Genomic DNA, 18374 nt, shown 5'->3' with positions numbered 1-18374 from the left:
ACATGACAACCTAAAGTAACAATGTGAGTGTTCAAGAACCATTTATTCAAAATTTTCCATCATTTAGGGCCTTTGTTTTCCTGATTCTTGCTTCTGACACTATGGCTCATTAGCATCAGACTCTGAGTGTGGAGGAGGAATGGATGTAAGCTAAGATAGAACTCGATTCTGCATGCGACTTCTTGTTAGCAGCCTTTAAAATATTTGTTAGGGAATAGCCTTTATTCTGCTTTTATCCTCTCCTCACTCAGGAAAGGGCTAAGTAAGGCATGGACTATAAATATTTAACTTTATCCTCTGTGTACCAGGACTTCAGATAGTTACAAAGGGATAGCTATGCCAAAATGTGTTATAAACAACATCATTACTTCCTGCTACTTGAGGCTATAATTTTGACTGTTAAATATTTGTTATTTATATGTACATAATAAGATAATATATATTTATATATCATATAAACATAAGTATATATATATACTTCACAGGTATGTACTTCAAAGAGATGGATATTTGAGGTTAATTGTTCTAATAGTATGTTTGTTTTTGTTTTGTTTTGTCTTAAGAGAAATATAAATACTTAGTAGTCACTGCGGTTTGAGAGAAAGTAGTGAGAGAAAGCTTAGCATAGGCTTACCTTTTCTTTTCTGGTTGACCTGACCCTGACTTTCACATTAAAGTGGATAAAACATGGAAAATGGAAAAGCCCTAGATACCATAAAGCCTTCTTTAAAATGTTTCTAAATATTCTTTCGGTGACTAACAGAGGATTTTCAGTAAACATGGGTTTTGATTCAGCCATTAATATCAAATGAAGCACGTTGGGAGGTTTACACAGCTGGAGTCACTGTTCAGAGACAGCGCTCCGCCATGCCCCCTCAGGGCACACACTGTTAGCAATCAGAGACAGTGAACAGGCTCTCTGCTGTGTCATCTTCTGGTTGCAACTTGGGAAAATTTGGAGGTGCTGTTACAGAAACCCTTAATTAGAATTCTTCACCAGGAGGACACAGAGGGCAAATTCAACTGTGACCGGGGCTAGATATAAGAAAAAGTTTAGCGATTAAAAAAACAAAAAGTCATTCTATGATTAAGAATAATCTTGGAAAATCTAATCATTTACTGCTAGTACATACTGGACATGTTTTTATTCTCTATGGCTTCCTCAAAGAAGGAATAAGCTCACTGAAAAACAGACCTTCGTATAATTTTATTTATTTATAGTGTATGGTTACAAGAATCAATTAATATTAAATATTATAATTTCATAATCAGTGCTTCAAAACTGGTAAGCTTATTTTAGTAATTCAACCATATAATTTGTCTGTCATGCCAAGCATCTTCTGGGAAGTCTCAGGAGGTCAGCACTTACTTCAAGGTCATGGCAGCTTGAATGGAAGTGATTCTACATCTCCAGGATCAGTTAGGAGCTAACCTATGTTCAGGCTGCGCTCACCTGCCCTACATTTTTCTGAGAAACTGCCAAGACCTTTGCACTAAGTAATGCTCTATGGCAAAAATCTAACCCAGGGTCTCAAAGCTAAAGCAAGTACAGGGGTTCCTCAGGTTACGACAGTCTTGACCTAGGACATTTCGAGTTTACGATCCTAACTTTCATAAAATCTTTAAAAAATTGAGATGCGTTTTGGCTTAGGCCATTAGCGTCTCACTTATAGACCATGTGGGCGAATTAGTTTGGTTGTGTGTAGTGGAAGAAGATGCAGTAACACGACATGTGAGAGAGGGAGTTGGTGTCCCCCTATGCTTGCCTGTGCCGTTTTGGACTGTTAAAAGCACGTGTTTCATTTCTGTTGCTTTGTTTGGTGACATTTTGATCCTTATCATGGCTCCTAAATGAAAGTCATAGTTTTCAGATGGTAGTGATTCGAAGAAGAGGACTTCATGATTGATGTGATAGAGCTACTGGCATCACATGGAGAGGAGCTGTCTGCTGAGGACCTACCTCATTCAGCTGGAGAAGCAGCTGATTGAAGAGGAAGAGATAGAAACTCCAGAACCCAAGAGATTTACTACCAAGGGTCTGGCAGAAGGTTTTTCTATGGTAGAGGATGGGTTGGCAAAATTTCAGGCTTAGGACCCGGGGATGACAGGTTCAGTAAGGTCTACAAAGCTTGTATGGATACTTTGCAATGCTGTTGGCAGATTTTGAAAGAGAAGAAGTCATCAACCTTTCAGACTAGCGTGGAACAATTCTTTAAGAAGGTAGAGAGGCCTGCCACAGATCCTATACCCTCTACATCAGCTGCTTCTCGAGATGAAACACCTGCAGTACAGATGGATTCATCTGCAGCATCTCCTAATGTTCCTTAGGCAATCCTGATTCACCTGACCCAGTATCTTCACCTTCTGCAGGTTCTCCTGCCTCTCCAGCTTCCTCCTTCCAATAGGTCACTCTCTCCCACATTGCAATGTCCCTTCCAGTATGCAAACCAACCACAGGAATAAAGGTAAAAAAAAATTTTTACACTAATTTTTTTTTTTTTTGTATTTTTCTGAAGCTGGAAACGGGGAGAGACAGTCAGACAGACTCCCGCATGCGCCAGACCGGGATCCACCCGGCACGCCCACCAGGGGCAACGCTCTGCCCACCAGGGGGCGATGCTCTGCCCCTCCGGGGCGTCGCTCTGTTGCAACCAGAGCCACTCTAGCGCCTGGGGCAGAGGCCAAGGAGTCATCCCCAGCGCCCGGGCCATCTTTGCTCCAATGGAGCCTCAGCTGTGGGAGGGGAAGAAAGAGAGAGGAAGGAGAGGGGGAGGGGTGGAGAAGCAAATGGGCGCTTCTCCTGTGTGCCTGGCTGGGAATCGAACCCGGGACTTCTTACACTACTTTTTTGTCCTTTTTTTCTGTTAGTACAGTATAGTGTACTGTGCAGTATATTTGTATCCTTTTCCTTTTTCTGTGGCTTAGTTGTATTTTTATGTTCTAGATCATGATTTTACAACTGTGTTAGAATAGGTAAGTGACTTAGGCTAGGGTATGTTTTGACTTACATCAAAATTTGGGTTATGTCACTGGTGTAGGAACGAAACTGTGTCATAACCCAAGGACCCCTGTAATTGAATTAAAACACACTGTTAAGAAGATAGACAAGACACAGACTAAAAAAAAAAAAGAAAAAGATTCACATTATATTTAGCTGAAAAAAAATTTGTATCTAGTCTTTATAATAAATTCTTCCAGGTTAACATTAAAAGGAAAAGCGCCCTCCCCACAAAAAATGACAAAAAAGACATAAGATTGGTACAAAAATATTTCAAAAAATAAGATATACAAAAACCAATAGTCACATTAAAGGATATTAATTATTATTAATTAAGGGAAGCAATGAGAATACACAAGTATAACTAAAATCAAATCAAATATTGACCAAAAAATGGAGGATCAAGAACACTCATACAGTATCATTTTTCCAAAAAATACATTTTGAAAAACTGGCAATTTCCTTAATTGAAACACATTTCTATGATATAACACTTACATAACCATTTCTATGTATTTTACCCAAGAGAAACAATAATATATGTTTTCAAAAAGCCCTGTGCTAAAATTGTCATACTAGCCTTATTTGTGCTAGCCAAAAATTGAACACAACACAAATATACATCAATTAGAAAACAAATAAACAATAGTGTTATAGTCATACAATTAATAGAAAATGATACTTAATAACAAAAAGGAATGTATTACTGATGTATATACAGTGGTGGGATTCAAATAATTTAACAACCAGTTCTCTGCCCTAATGACTGTTTTAAGTATAAGAAAAGATATACTGAAAGGTAGTTTATTATTTTATGAATTTAATACTTAAATAAGAACAATAAAAGAGAAACACCAAAACTAGATAATGACATAAGTTTAAGTTTTAAAATATTAATGAAAAAATATGAGATAATACCTGACAAAAAACAATGAAACTGTTAAGATATTTCCATATTGCTTCTTGATTGGCATCCTCACTTGTAATTTTTTTTTTTTAACCTATGGACAGAATAAACATTACTCTGGGCACTTAGAATACACTGCTGCACAGATGAACATTAAAAAAGAGAGTAAGGAATGAAATTTGTGGTTTCCACATTGGGCAGCTGTCTAAAAACCCACCTCAATGAGAACCCTGATTAGAAGTGCCATTTTAACAACCGGTTCACCAAACTAAAAAAAAATTAGGTATTGCTTCTGCTGATCCAGTGTGAACCGGCTGAATACCACCACTGTGTATACAGCAACATGAGTGAATCTCAGTAGGACTGTGTTGAATGAAATGAAATAAAAATACACACACACTAACACAGCTGTATCTCAAAAACATTACGTTAAGTGAAGTCTGAAAGTGGTTGCCTCTATAAGTGAGTAAATTTCCCAGAATGAGATATGACTGAAATCTCTCAGGCTTCCCCAAACTACGGCCCGCGGGCCCCATGTGGCCCCCTAAGGCCATTTATCCAGCCCCCGCTGCACTTCTGGAAGGGGAACCTCTTTTATTGGTGGTCAGTGAGAGGAGCACTGTATGTGGCAGCTCTCCAATGGTCTGAGGGATAGTGAACTGGCCCCCTGTGTAAAAAGTTTGGGGACCCCTGCTAGGGTATGAAAATGCTCTATAGTCTGTGTTAGATGATGGTATGCAAATTTCTTAAAAACAAATTTAAAAGTTTTGCATTTTATCATGTATAAATTTTAAAGAAAAATAGATAAAAAAAATAGTGAGAGAAAACCTAAACGAGGACAGGGAAAAAAATATACTTTGACACACATGCTTTGTACTAAAATGTGTCCCCCCAAATTCATAAGGTAAATCCTTAATGCCCAGTGAGACTGTATTTGGAGGTAGGGCTTACTCAGAGGTAATTAAAGTTAAAAAAGGTCATAAGGGTGGGGTTCTGATTAGATGGAATTAATGACATCATAAGAAAAGAAACCAGAGAGCTTGATATCTCTTTCTAATCACATTCCCACAAAAAAGAGGTCCTGTGAGTATACAAGGAAATGGCGGTCACCTGCAAGCCAAGAGGAGAGGACTTAGAATAAAACCTACTCGTTAGCCTCTTATTCTTGGACCTTCCAGCCTCCAGATTTCTGAGGAATAAGTTGCCGTTGCTCAAGCCACCCAGACTGCTACATTTTGTCAAGACAGCCTGAGCAGACCAAGATACTACCTGTCTTACTTCATACCTGATGCGCGGACCTTTTAATAAAGCTAATTAGGTGTTCAAATTTACTCCACTGAATTTTGATCTTTAACTATGTCCTATCTGTTTACCTTATTTATATTTATATTTCTACTTTGTCATTTTCAAAGTATTAAATACATTGACAACAAAATACATTTATCTTAAGTGTGGTGATTTTACAGACTCATGCAGTAACCACCACAATCAAGTAATAGATGACCCCGTGGTCACTTGCTTGAGCCCAAAGGCCTCTGGCTTGAAGTCCAAGGTCCTTGGCTTGAGCCCAGGGTTGCTGACTTAATGGCTTGGCTGGAGCCCCTCCCCTGTCAAGGCAATTATGAAAAAACAATCAATGAACAACTAAGTTGTCATAACTATGAGTTGATGCTTTTCATCTCTCCCTTCCTGTCTGTCTGTCTCTCTCCCTACCTCTTTCGCTAAAAAAAATTAAAAATTCAAACAAAATGGGGAATCTAGTAGAGAGAAATGTGACTCATTAAAAAAAATATACCTACAACATAACCAAGTGTTTAATCCTTTGAGAAAACATACTTTTGTCTTACCCATGTTCTGTGTGTGTGTGTTTGTGTGTTGTGTGTTGTCTGTGTGTATGTATGTTAATAAAATAGGCCTGTGGAAGACAGGAGAAGACAGTATCATACAAATTCAACATGAATTTAAAAAAGTATTTAAATGTACATACATATGTTAATATGTACTTCCATTTACTAATCATATACAATTTATGTTATATGTATACACACATATATATATACATATGTATAGTGTGTATAATAATGTATCTGTGATATATATTTTTAATATATATAACAATAGCATTTATAACTACCTAATTTTAATATTAATGTATATGAACTTTTAGAGGGCACTATTACAGTTAGATTAATATTATAAAAACATGAAAGGTATAATGAAATATATATTTGATTTTAGCCATATGATCCCTTATTTGTAAATATTGAAGGTATTGGCACAATATAAAGGCCTCAAAATGTGTTCATGTTTGAAAGGGCCTCCAGCACTAAAGGTGAATGATGTTACAGGAAGCACAAAATTAGGTTTTACTCTTTGTATTGTCTGGCTCTTGTTGTCCTATATTCCCATTCTCTTATATGTAAGTAACTAGATGAGTACTTATATAGATTAAAAGAAATTGTCACTTTGTGATTAAATGTGGTCAGTGTGAAACAGGATAAAGAAGGGGACAAAGTGACCAGGCTTATTAAAAAAGAGGACAGGACAGAAGAAAAAGCATAAAGCTTCAGTCTGACTCAGTGATGTAGGATAAGAAATTTATGTCTCTAATTTTATAGCTTTTTCATGTTACATAATAGAATTTAGAATACTTACCTCTTAATCGTATGAAAATGAAATAATATGATGGCATTACCGAGTTTCTATTTAATAAATGATAGCTACATTATAATTCTAATAATAAGCAATGTAGCATTATATGAAACAATAAAATATATTAAGAGAAGTTAGAGATGATAGAAAGCAGATACTATTGAAAGAGACAAAATGGGATTTGTATCTAAAATAGGCAGGTAGATGAAGGCCTTGCTAAAAGCCCAGACTTAGTGTCTAATAAACTCAAGATTTTATTAATAGTAACATAAAATTAGTCATAATAATGTCATGTAGTTATAAAGGAAAAAAGTAAACGTCCCTATTATCAGTTGGAAACAGCTATTTATTGTTTTATTAACATGCCTTTTGCAAGAATTAGTTTAAAAAAAACACACAGTATAATGTGATAAATGTGATTTATGTTTAGCAAAATACTACTACTTCTGTGCATAAAATATATGTTAAAGCCATTATTTTCAAGTCCAATCCCAATGTGTTCTCTCGCTTGTTCATGCCAGCAGACAAGCGTAAGCATGAAGAATGGAGGAAATTCATATCCATGCAACTCCATCAGGAAGGGAAGATCGGAAACCAGGGAGGAAACCTGCCTCTAGGAACTGACCTGAATTCAAACGGACAGCAAAATCGGAGCAAAACTAGGCCGTTCACCATACAAAACAGGCAATCAGGGTTTAATAGGCAAACTGGGTGATAGTTGCACGTCTGAGAGCTCTGTGGCCAATAGCTGTCTTACATGGGCTTTCCCACCAGGATTTCTCTTCCAATAGAGAGGCAGAGTCAGGGGTGGATTGACAGCAAATTTAAATTCAAATCACAGAGAAGGAAAATGACAGAAGTTAGTGACAATTCTGGGTTCCAACCAAATAAGTTATTTTAGATGATAGAAAAGAAAGCCAGAGGTACTTGAAGAGGCTATTTTGGTATTTCTAGGAAATCAGACATTCTGTGAAATGTGGTGAAAGATAGACACGTTCTACCCTATGGGGTTGGGGCTGAAAGAAGGCTGAGTGTAGGATGTGCTGAGACTTAGCAGCAGGCACTCTCAGCTTTCTCCAGCCAAAGCAGTGGACCATTCTTTTAGAGATGGGTCTTGTGTTTATGCCTAAGTGTGTGAACACTTTCCAAATAAATTTATCATTTTATGGATGCAGCAAGAACATTCGCTGTTGGTTAGACACTCCAGATATGCAGAGTAGACATGTAGTAGACATATCACCTTTATTGCCTCATTATAAATTTTAAAATAAAAAGAAGAGTCGTGTTCCCAACCAAACAGAAATAATTTAATTCCTTCTAGTTTATGCATAAAAAGATAAGAAAATCTAGTAGTTCTCTGGAAACATTTTAAGAGGAAAAAACATCACATTTTCACACTGATTCAAATTTATTAACAATGGAATATTGCCATAACCAATGAGGATGTTTTAGAATTACTATGTATTTTTTTAAAAGCTACGTGTATTGGCCTGACCAGGTGGTGGCGCAGTGGATAGAGCATCAGACTGAGATGCGGAGGACCCAGGTTCGAGACCCCAAGGTCGCTAGCTTGAGCATGGGTTCATCTGGTTTGAGCAAAGCTCACCAGCTTGGACCCAAGGTCGCTGGCTTGAGTTGAGCAAGGGGTTTCTCGGTCTGCTTTAGCTGCACAGTCAAGGCATATATGAGAAAGCAATCAATGCCACAACAATAAACTGATGATTGATGTTTCTCATCTCTCTTTGTTCCTGTCTATCCCTCTCTCTGACTCTCTCTCTGTCTCTGTAAAAAAAAAAAAAAAAGAGAGAAAAAAAAAGCTACATGTATTTATAACCTGTTACTGGAAGAAATACATCCACCATATGGATCATAGCAGAGTGATTCAGGGCTAGGCTTCAAGGGTAGAAACTGTTTTACGTTGATGAAGTGTATGACATTTTTTTAGACATTATAAAGAGCATCAGATAAGCTTTCATTCATCTGGTGACAAAACAAGACAAGGAGATATATTTGAGAACTCTAAGTTTGCATAAAGTATGTGATCAACTCCATTTGGTAGAACATATCATTTAAAAATGATTACAATCACAGCTGCTACAATGATGAAAGGGTTCCCTAAGAATTCTTTTTCAGGTATATAGAATGTTATGACAGTTTGTGGAATAGGTTTTTACTTGCTTTTTCATCTTAAAAATTTAGATTACCCATCTATATCCCATTACACCCTTGAAGATGAAGATTTATATCTTAGAACAACATACATATTTTGTGGCGGCAAACTTAAGAGTGACAGCAGGCTAGTACACACTTTAAAGGAAATGGTAGCACAGGAGTGGATTGCAAAACAATTCTTAGTTACATGCAAAAGCAGTTTTGGTGAGCTTGCAAGTGAAAGTACAAATTTTGCCACTACATATAACAATAACAGATCATGACAGAAATGAGAGCTGTGTTTGATGGTTCCATTTTTTTCTTAAATCTAGATAAACATAAAAAACAACTTAACCTTGATTTTGTCCATTTTTTTCCATAAATTATAAGTAAAGAGACAGAGGTGATCAAGAAGAGTATATCTCAGTAGAGATTAAAATCAAAATAAAATCCTCTTGTCCACAAACTGTTATAAATAATAATATTCAGATAAGTGTATGGAAGTGACCATATAAGTCTTATTCTGAACTATGTGATTTTGGAAAATATCACAGAAAAAATATATATTATGAATTATATTTTTATGTAGTTTAGATTATTTTTGTAGCCTACACATAATAGAATTGAAATGATTATTCAGCAAAAATCCAAGTGTGTGCAACTTCATGACATCTGTCTACTCTCCTGTGTGCTCACCACCAGAAGCCTAGTCTCTTCTATAACCTTGTATTTGACCCCCTTTAACCTCTTGGTCCTCCCCCTACTTTTCTTCCCTTCTGGTAACCACCTTTCTGTTGTCTATATTGATGAGGTTTTATTTCTTTGTTCATTTGTAGTTTCTTTGTTTCATGCTCCACATATGAGTGAAATCATATGATTTCTGTTCTTTTTCATCTGACTTATTTTACTTAGCATAAGACTCTCAAGATCCATCCATGTTGTCCCTGACATTTGTCAACATACATTTAAGAAAATAAATAAACCATCTTTTTCAAAGGAAAAGAAATCCAAGTATGGAAAGCCAGAGAAATTCCTGAGTGTGGGAACTAAGCCATGAATCACGCCTGGCATGGGCATACTTCTTGGATGGAGTAAACCTAGCCATACTCTGCAGTATAAAAGAAAATTTGTATAAAGTTCATCCAACTCTCAGAAGTGTTCATAAGCCACGGTATTGACAAAAGAAAAATGGTGGACATGGCTAAAATTCAGTTCTAAAGTAGTAATAATAGTTGACAATTATTGATTGCTTACAATGTTTCAGGTATTACTCTTTAACATAACACTTTACATTTAACTCTTTATTTAACACTCACATTTGCCCCATGAACTGGATAATATTTTTTAAAATTACTTATTGTGGTTTAAAACTGCACAATGTAAAATTTACCATTGTTACCATTTCTATGTGTGCAGTTCAATAGTGATCATTATATTCACATTGTATTGGACCCAATCTCCAAAACTTTTTCAAGTTGTCAAACTGAAATTTTGTGTCTATTAAACAGTAACTCATCATTTCCTCCTTCTGTAAACCCCTGGGAACTACCATTCTACTTTCTGTTTCTATGAATTTGTCTTCTTCATATATATCATATTAAGTGGAGTCATACAGTATACATCTTTTTGTGACTGGCTTATTTCACTTAGCATCATGTCCTCAAGATTCATCCACATTATAACATTTGTCAGAATTTCCTTCCCCTTTAAGGCTGAGTACTATTCCATTGCATCATATGCCACATTTTGTTTACCCAGTCATCAGTTGATGAACGCGGGTCACCTTCTACCTCTTGGCTATTGTGAATAGTGCTGTAAGGACTCTGGGTGATCACACATCTTTCCAAGATCCTGCTTTCAAAACTTTTGGATATATACCCATAAATGAAATTGCTGGACCGTATGGTAATATTACTTAAAAATTTTTAGAAACCGTCATTTTGCTTTCTATAGCTGCTGTACCATTTCACATTTTCTCCGCATCCATACTAACATGCTTTATTTTCTGTTTTTTTTTGTTTTTTGTTTTTGTTTTTGTTTTTTTTTTTTGTATTTTTCTGAAGCTGGAAACGGGGAGAGACAGTCAGACAGACTCCCGCATGCGCCCGACCGGGATCCACCCGGCACGCCCACCAGGGGTGACGCTCTGCCCCTCCGGAGCCACTCTAGCGCCTGGGGCAGAGGCCAAGGAGCCATCCCCAGCGCCCGGGCCATCTTTGCTCCAATGGAGCCTCGGCTGCGGGAGGGGAAGAGAGAGACAGAGAGGAAGGAGGGGGGGGTGGAGAAGCAGATGGGCGCTTCTCCTGTGTGCCCTGGCCGGGAATCGAACCCGGGTCCCCCACACGCCAGGCCGACGCTCTACCGCTGAGCCAACCGGCCAGGGCTTATTTTCTGTTTTTTAAATAGTATCCATCCTTATGGGTGTCAGGTTTTGATTGGCATTTTAACTTTATTTTTCAGATGTTGAAATTAAGCTACAGAGAGGTTATGTAACTTGTGAAAAGCTACACAGTATATAGTGGATCTTAAAATCCACACTCTGTCTTCCACTCTTGAGTTTCTAACCACTCTTCTGCAGCCAGAAGTTACAGGCATAGTGAAAAAAGGAAGGTTTCTATTTAAGAACCAGTTGGGACAGAGTAGCTAGTTGATGAATAGTTGGCACTGGAAATGTGAAAAGGAAGAACAGGAAAGAGACCGAGTTCATCGTATTTGATACTAAAACTCTGACAAGCAGGAAGACTCATTTTGTCAGCTTGTATGAGTCACCATGGGTGAATAAAAAGAGTAATGAGTAATGAAAAAGGTCAATAAAAACTAGAGTAGAAGAGAAATATTTTCCTTTCTCATACTTGGGTAGATTTTCTCTGGCTTGTACTGTGGAACTTGTGAATGCTGTAAATCAGGCTAGCATCACACTGTGCATTATTTATGATTTGTTGCATAACAGTAATCGCCTGGATTAACTATTTAATGTTATATTTAGAAACATAGACTTCATCATTCTGTAGTGACCTCATTTATTGTCTTTGTTAAGTCCCATGCAAAACAAACCAGAATATTTTATTGTGTTTCTTTTTATTGATTTTAAGGAGAGAGGAAGGGAGAAAGACAGACGCATCGATCTGTTCCTGTATGGGCCTTGACCAGGGATCAAACCAGAACCTCTATGCATCAGGTCAATGCTCTAACCAATGGAGCCATTCAATCAAGTTGGGACAAATCTGAATGTTTTTAATAATTATTTGATCAGGTAGATAACTCTCATCTAAAAAATTCTGTCAAGATTTGAATACTTTTTTGGGGGGAAGTGTAGCGAGTGGCACATATCTTAACAATAAAAAGGACTATCAAATAATGAGCACTTATGATGTGCCAAGCTTTTTGCTAAATTTGTCCCAAGCAATGTTCTTATTTAATCCACATAAGTACTGCTTAAATGGATTAACAATATAGTGGGAATTATTGAGGCTATATTAGTATCCAATGTCCAACTGTGCTTTTGGAGAACACAGAATACAGAATTGAAATCAGTTCTATTCTTGAGTAAACTCAGTGTGCTACCCAAACAAGTTAACCATTTCTTTGTTTGTTCATATAACCATTCATTATATGAATAGTAAATGTCAAACTTTAATAAATGTCACCTGGCCACTGGTGGCTCAGTGGATAGGGCTTTGACCTGGGACACTGAGGTTGTCTGTTCAAAACCTTGGGCTTGCCTGGTTAAGCCACATATGACAAGCAGTAAACAATTAAAGTGAAGCAACTGTGAGTCGATACCTCCCGCTCCCCTACTTTCTCTTCTCTCTGAAAATGAATACATAAAATCTTAAAAGAAAAGAAAAATTTTAGTAAATGTCTTCTACATGCCAAACAAAAAAGACAAGACATGGTCTATGGCTGCAATGACAATGACATTAGCATAGCATGCTTTCATAGGACTTATTCAAATAAAAGGTGGTTCCAACTTTTGCTTCTGAGTAGGATAAGAGGCCATGGTGGTCCAATAGTCCCCCTGGAATGCCCAGAACAAGCTGGATGAGTTGCAAAGATCATAATTTTGAAGACAGCAAAGAGTTATGGAAACAATAACCACAAGAGAAGTTGCAGTTCCGGGGAGGGAGGTACATTTAAGATGAGCTGACAACCACTGGCCTTTGGTTTTATTTAGTTCTGAACTTCAGGCTTGACACATATAGAGGGGGGAGTGCCAGCGAGAAAAAATATTCATCAAGGCTTTCGGCGGTTACCTGGAGCTGGCATTATAGACTTGAAACTTTGAGAGCCTCAAACACAAAACCACGTTTCCCTTGGGATATGGAGACATATACATTATGTTTAGGGATATTTATGAGAGAGGCTGGGATATGAGAGCCTATAGCTCCTCAAAGGCAGACTTAAATCTTAAAGATACGTTGTTCTTAGGAGAGCGGGTTCTTCTAGAACAAGTGCAGCGCCTCCTATACACACTGGTCTCCACACAGGTATTTGCAAGATTTGAGTCTGACATAGTAGCCAAGATTAAATAGCTGGGCTTAAAACCTCTGGCAAGTAGTAAAAAGTTAAAATCCAAGCTCTTTCACATGTCACAGAAATTCCTTATAACCTGAGCCAACAGACAAACAAACAAACAGATAATTTAAAAATACATATATGGATATACCACATACAACATTTTTTTAAAATTCAGAAATTAAATTTAATGGGGTGGGTGACAATAATCAATAAGAGTGCATAGGTTTCAGGTCACACTTAACATTTGTATTATCAATTTAATAAATAATAAATATATATTTAATACATTATGTATGCATGTGCACACATACACATGTATATTTCTATACCACATTTTCCACGTCCAGTTTTTCTTTGTGTCACTCTCCCCGATCAAGACCTATGCCTATAAATGGCTGGTGGGACAACGTTACAATGCACGAGGAATCAGAGAACGAAGCTACTGGTCATACCCACCTAAAAATGTAGACTAAAGAAAAACTCACTATGTATATGCTCTTAAATAAGATATATATATTTAACTACTTCTGACTCTGTATATCAAGTTTTATATTATCATTTGAACTAAGCAGTCTCATCCTAATGTAGTCCCCAGGACAATTAAAATATTTCTTTGTTAAATTTGTTCTTAAATACTTTTTTTGATGCTATTGTAATGGAATTTTCTTAATTTCACTTTGATAGTATTCATTGCTAATATATAGAAATCTAACTATTTTTTGTATATTTACTTTATATCTTGTAAACCTTGCTAAATTTATTAGCTTTAAAAGTGTATTAGTACAGGTGTCCCCAAACTACGGCCCGCGGGCCACAATGCGGCCCCCTGAGGCCATTTATCCAGCCCCCACTGCACTTCTGGAAGGGGTACCTCTTTCATTGGTGGTCAGTGAGAGGAGCACTGTATTTGGCAGCCCTCCAATGGCCTGAGGGACAGTGAACTGTCCCCCTGTGTAAAAAGTTTGGAGACCCCTGCAAGACTTTCAATATACAAACTATGTAAACTAAAAATTGAGATATTTTTATTTCTTCTTTTCCAATTTGGTTATCTTTTATTTCTTTTTCTTGTCTAATTACCATGACTAGAACCTTCAGTCCAATGTTGAAGAGGCAAGAGCAGACATTCTTGTCTTGTTTATGATATGATAAGAAAAGCATTCCTCACTTTGTCATTAAATATGATGCCATCTGTGGGTGTTCCATAGATAGCCTTTATAAGGTCGAGGAAGTACCCTTTTAATCCTAGTCTCCTGAGTGTTTTCATTATTAAAGAGTACTGACTATTGGGATCATCATCTATTATTCTAAGTCATTCTATAAGTTTATCTTCATAGGAGTCATGTTACCACAATGATCACCATTATTATCTCTGAAGGTAATTAAGGACAAGAAATTTGAATATATTGGTATTGGTGTATGTTGGGCAAATAAGTTTGTAAAATTTGTGTTATTTGATTTTGCTCACTTTTATTGTTAAAAATAGTGCTGCCCACATGAATGGCCGCTGCCAGGTGAAACTGCTAATTAATTACCATTCTGCTTGGGAAAGGGCTTTGTTATGCTAATGTTACTGGAGGAGGGGTTTTTGTGCCAAAATATTTTAAGAAGATGGAAGAAGGAGAAGGCTGGAGACCATGTTTTAGCAGAGAAGCAGCCAAGATGACCGGGTGCTGACGGAGAAGCTAGTTTGTGCAGAGATGAGAAGGGAGAAGGCATGTAGATGGGAAACCAGAGGTGACAGGTTAGTGGGGCCTTTGATTCTAGGAAAATCAGGAGAAAGTCGGTGGCTTTGGGAGCCCTAAATGGAAAGGGAAGTGTTTTCCCGCTGTGTGTATTTACTCGCCTGCTGGTTCGAGGCTAGAATAAAGGCATGGCCCACCAGTTTTCAGCTCTGCTGTTTCTCTACCATCTGCCCAAATTCAATGTGAACCTGCACCTGCCTGGCAGCTGTCATGGCCGCGACTACTAGGCATACAGTGTAATATTGAGAAGATAAACTAAAACAAAAATGATAACTCTTTAGTATGATGCTAGCTCACTTGAAAATCCGTAAATGGTATACCTTGTGATGATGAGGAGAAGGAAAAAGAGTAGAATAATGATGATGGTGATCTCTACTATAACACATCATATTCCTGTTTTCTGAAAGTTATGTCTCTGGTTATGTGCTCATCTGCAGAAACATTTTGGCAGATATATGAGGCTAGTGAATAATTATCCCCTTCTATGATAGATGCCATCTGCATCCAGTGCTCAGTTAACTTTTAGCTACAACTTTCCAAAAAGAGGCTCCTCCAGGACCATATTGCTTACACATTTTCAGCAGCTGTGCATATTACAACTCCAATAACGTTATTAGATTGCATTCATCCATTAATAAAGAAAGGCTTTCCCTTCAAAACTTCTCCCAATTATTTATTATACAAGCAATATAAGCAAATGTGTTTTTCTTATTCTTCCCTCCACGATGCTGAAATTATTTCAAGAACTGTCATCAATTTCTCTTTTGTAAATATACAGAGACAGTTGTTAAACAATATCAGCTCACATATGCATAGATCCTCTTGTTTAAATTCAATGAAATACTCATAAAAATCTTCATGTGAGAGCTGAAAAAGGGAGGTTTTACATGTGATTTATTTTTCTTAAAGGCAAATTGCATGGATCTTTATTGGCTTTTTACTACACTAGACCATTTTCTCTTCGTAACTTTGCTACTAAAAGTATTATAATATTTTGCCAGGTGGTGTTTTAAGTCACCTTAAATACATGTTGATCCCCTTCCTTCTCTGAGGAGTGATTTGAGGAAATAGCACAATTATTTTTCAATAATTTTTATTTTTCATACCCTAAGAGATTTTCTTTTACTACTTCAAAGGTATTCTGAGGTAGCCATCTCTAAGAAAATCAAAAATTTGAGGTTCCTTTTGTGATGAAACATAAACAGATACAAATAAAAGAGATAATATTGAATCTTCAACACCAGAGCTATGGAAGCTTTTTTCTTATTGAGTCTCTTCTGTCTTGCATCTCAAACGTGATATGTATAACATATTGATCACTTACTTAGAACAAAAAAGATTTTCCCCTTTGCAAGACATGCTCATATGTCTTTATTTCTCTCTTTTCTTTAAGTTGCCATGTATTCTGCTCACAAAAATCAGAGGATATTTTATAGCTTTATATTCGTTTTGAAATATCCCTTAATTCTTTGAGCAGTATATTTCATTTCTTTCTTACTACAACTTTTCTGTGACTATAAGGAAATGAACAAAATGGCATACATATTCTACTTTTTCATATTCCCCCCCCCCCAAAAGCATCTTTTTTATATAACTGTAAAGTCAGTACATTATAGCTAACGAAGCTGAATGGTTCTCCTGTGAATGGCTTTTCTGGAAGCATGCTATCTCTGGTGGTCTGTGCAACCCATTGGGAGGAGTTGTTAAAAGGTGTTTTCGGGCTGCAGGTGATAAAAAGGCAGAGGGGGGTGTTTGTGAGCTGACATTAATTACTACCTTTGCTGCTGTAAGGATCTGCTCGCATAGGATAAGGATAGCTCAGGTAAGCTATCAGAGAGATGCTCAAATGTCAGGGGGTTCAGAGCTGTGGTCTTGGATCCCTTGCAGATATTTCTGTACCTTCTTATTACTCAAAGTGACTGTTAAACTTGCTGATGCCACACTGGGTCAGGATAGCTCCAGTTTTGAGGATGACAACTACATTTTGTATTTGTGATCAGAAATACACTACATTATAATTTGTCTTAAGTCTTCCTTCTATACATTATTTGTATTCCATAGGTATACTTTGTGTCTTATTACTCATCACACATACCCAAAAAAACCCATATCTCTTGAGTCAAATAAAAACATTTCAGGTTGTCCTAATTTGTACAATATTCTTGATGACTCTGAAGTCTGTTTAAACAAAATATCAGAAGACAGCTCTCTTATGAAAATCTGATAACTTTTGTACCGAACATCTTAATTTAAAGAGAGATAAAACAATAAAAGTCCTTTTAGTTACAAAGTCAGGACCCACAAAGTGAAGGGATTATGAAAGTTTATTTTTTTTGTACACCCTGTAGCAAAAAGGGTAAAAATTAATTTTCAAGATACTTTATTATTTCTTGGACCAATATTTTCATACATATTTATTCCTGAAAATAATTCTCTTAACAGTTTCCTGCTGGTTATGAAATGGGACCACTTTATTCCCTTTGTTATTATGATATTATTTTAGCAACTGCATTTCTAGTCACCTAATTAAGTCCCTGGGTAAATTAATGAAAGAAATACAGTTCTACCTGACTCTCCCTAAGGTAGCTTGAATTTTCCCAGCTACCACTGGCTTGTGGCTACAAATGAGGTTACATTTACCTTTAGACTAATATCTTCTTGGATCTTCTTCCTAAAGCTCAACTCTAGGTCTTTAGCTACTGAAAAGTTTTCAAATTCCCACTCACAAGTATGTCTCAATTTCTCACACATTCTTTTGAATACTGTTACTTTTTGTAGAAACGTTTGATGTTCAATAAAAGAGAGCAGCTGCTTTACAGTGGGCATTCCTTCTCCTGCAGGCTCACCATTGCTGTACTTGCAAAACTTCCCTTGAGGCATTCAGTTCTAGAGAGTTCTCTATTCTATATATAAGTAGAAAAATTATCTATCATATAGTACACTCTAACTCCCTGTCTTCCAGACACTCAAAGAAAACCTCCTTCTACCAGATACCCTTCTGACTATACAAAGAATTTCATGCAAGTAGACATGTATGAGGCTAATTTCCAAACCTGTAGAGATTCCTGACTTAAAATTTAGTCTCCAGCTGAATGCTGCTCTATTAGTTTCCAAGTTCTTTACGTATTTGTTGTTGTTGTTGTTTTAGGCGAGAGGAGGGGAGATAGTGAAGCAGATTCCTGCATATGCCCTGACCAGGATCCACCCAGCAACCCCGTCTAGGGTCAATGCTCAATAATTGGAGCTATTTTAGTACCTGAGGTTAATGTGCTTGGACCAACCAAGCTATCCTCAGTGCCCGAAGCCAGGCTCAAACCAGTCAAGCCTCTGGCTGCAGGAGGAGAAGGGGGAGAGGTGAGAAGAGAAAGCAGATGGTCTCTTGTCCTGTGTGCCCTGACCAGGAATC

Source organism: Saccopteryx leptura, chromosome 2 (genome assembly GCF_036850995.1).
Source record: "Saccopteryx leptura isolate mSacLep1 chromosome 2, mSacLep1_pri_phased_curated, whole genome shotgun sequence".
In the NCBI taxonomy this organism is placed as follows: domain Eukaryota; kingdom Metazoa; phylum Chordata; class Mammalia; order Chiroptera; family Emballonuridae; genus Saccopteryx; species Saccopteryx leptura.
Note: the sequence above shows the minus strand (reverse complement) of the source record.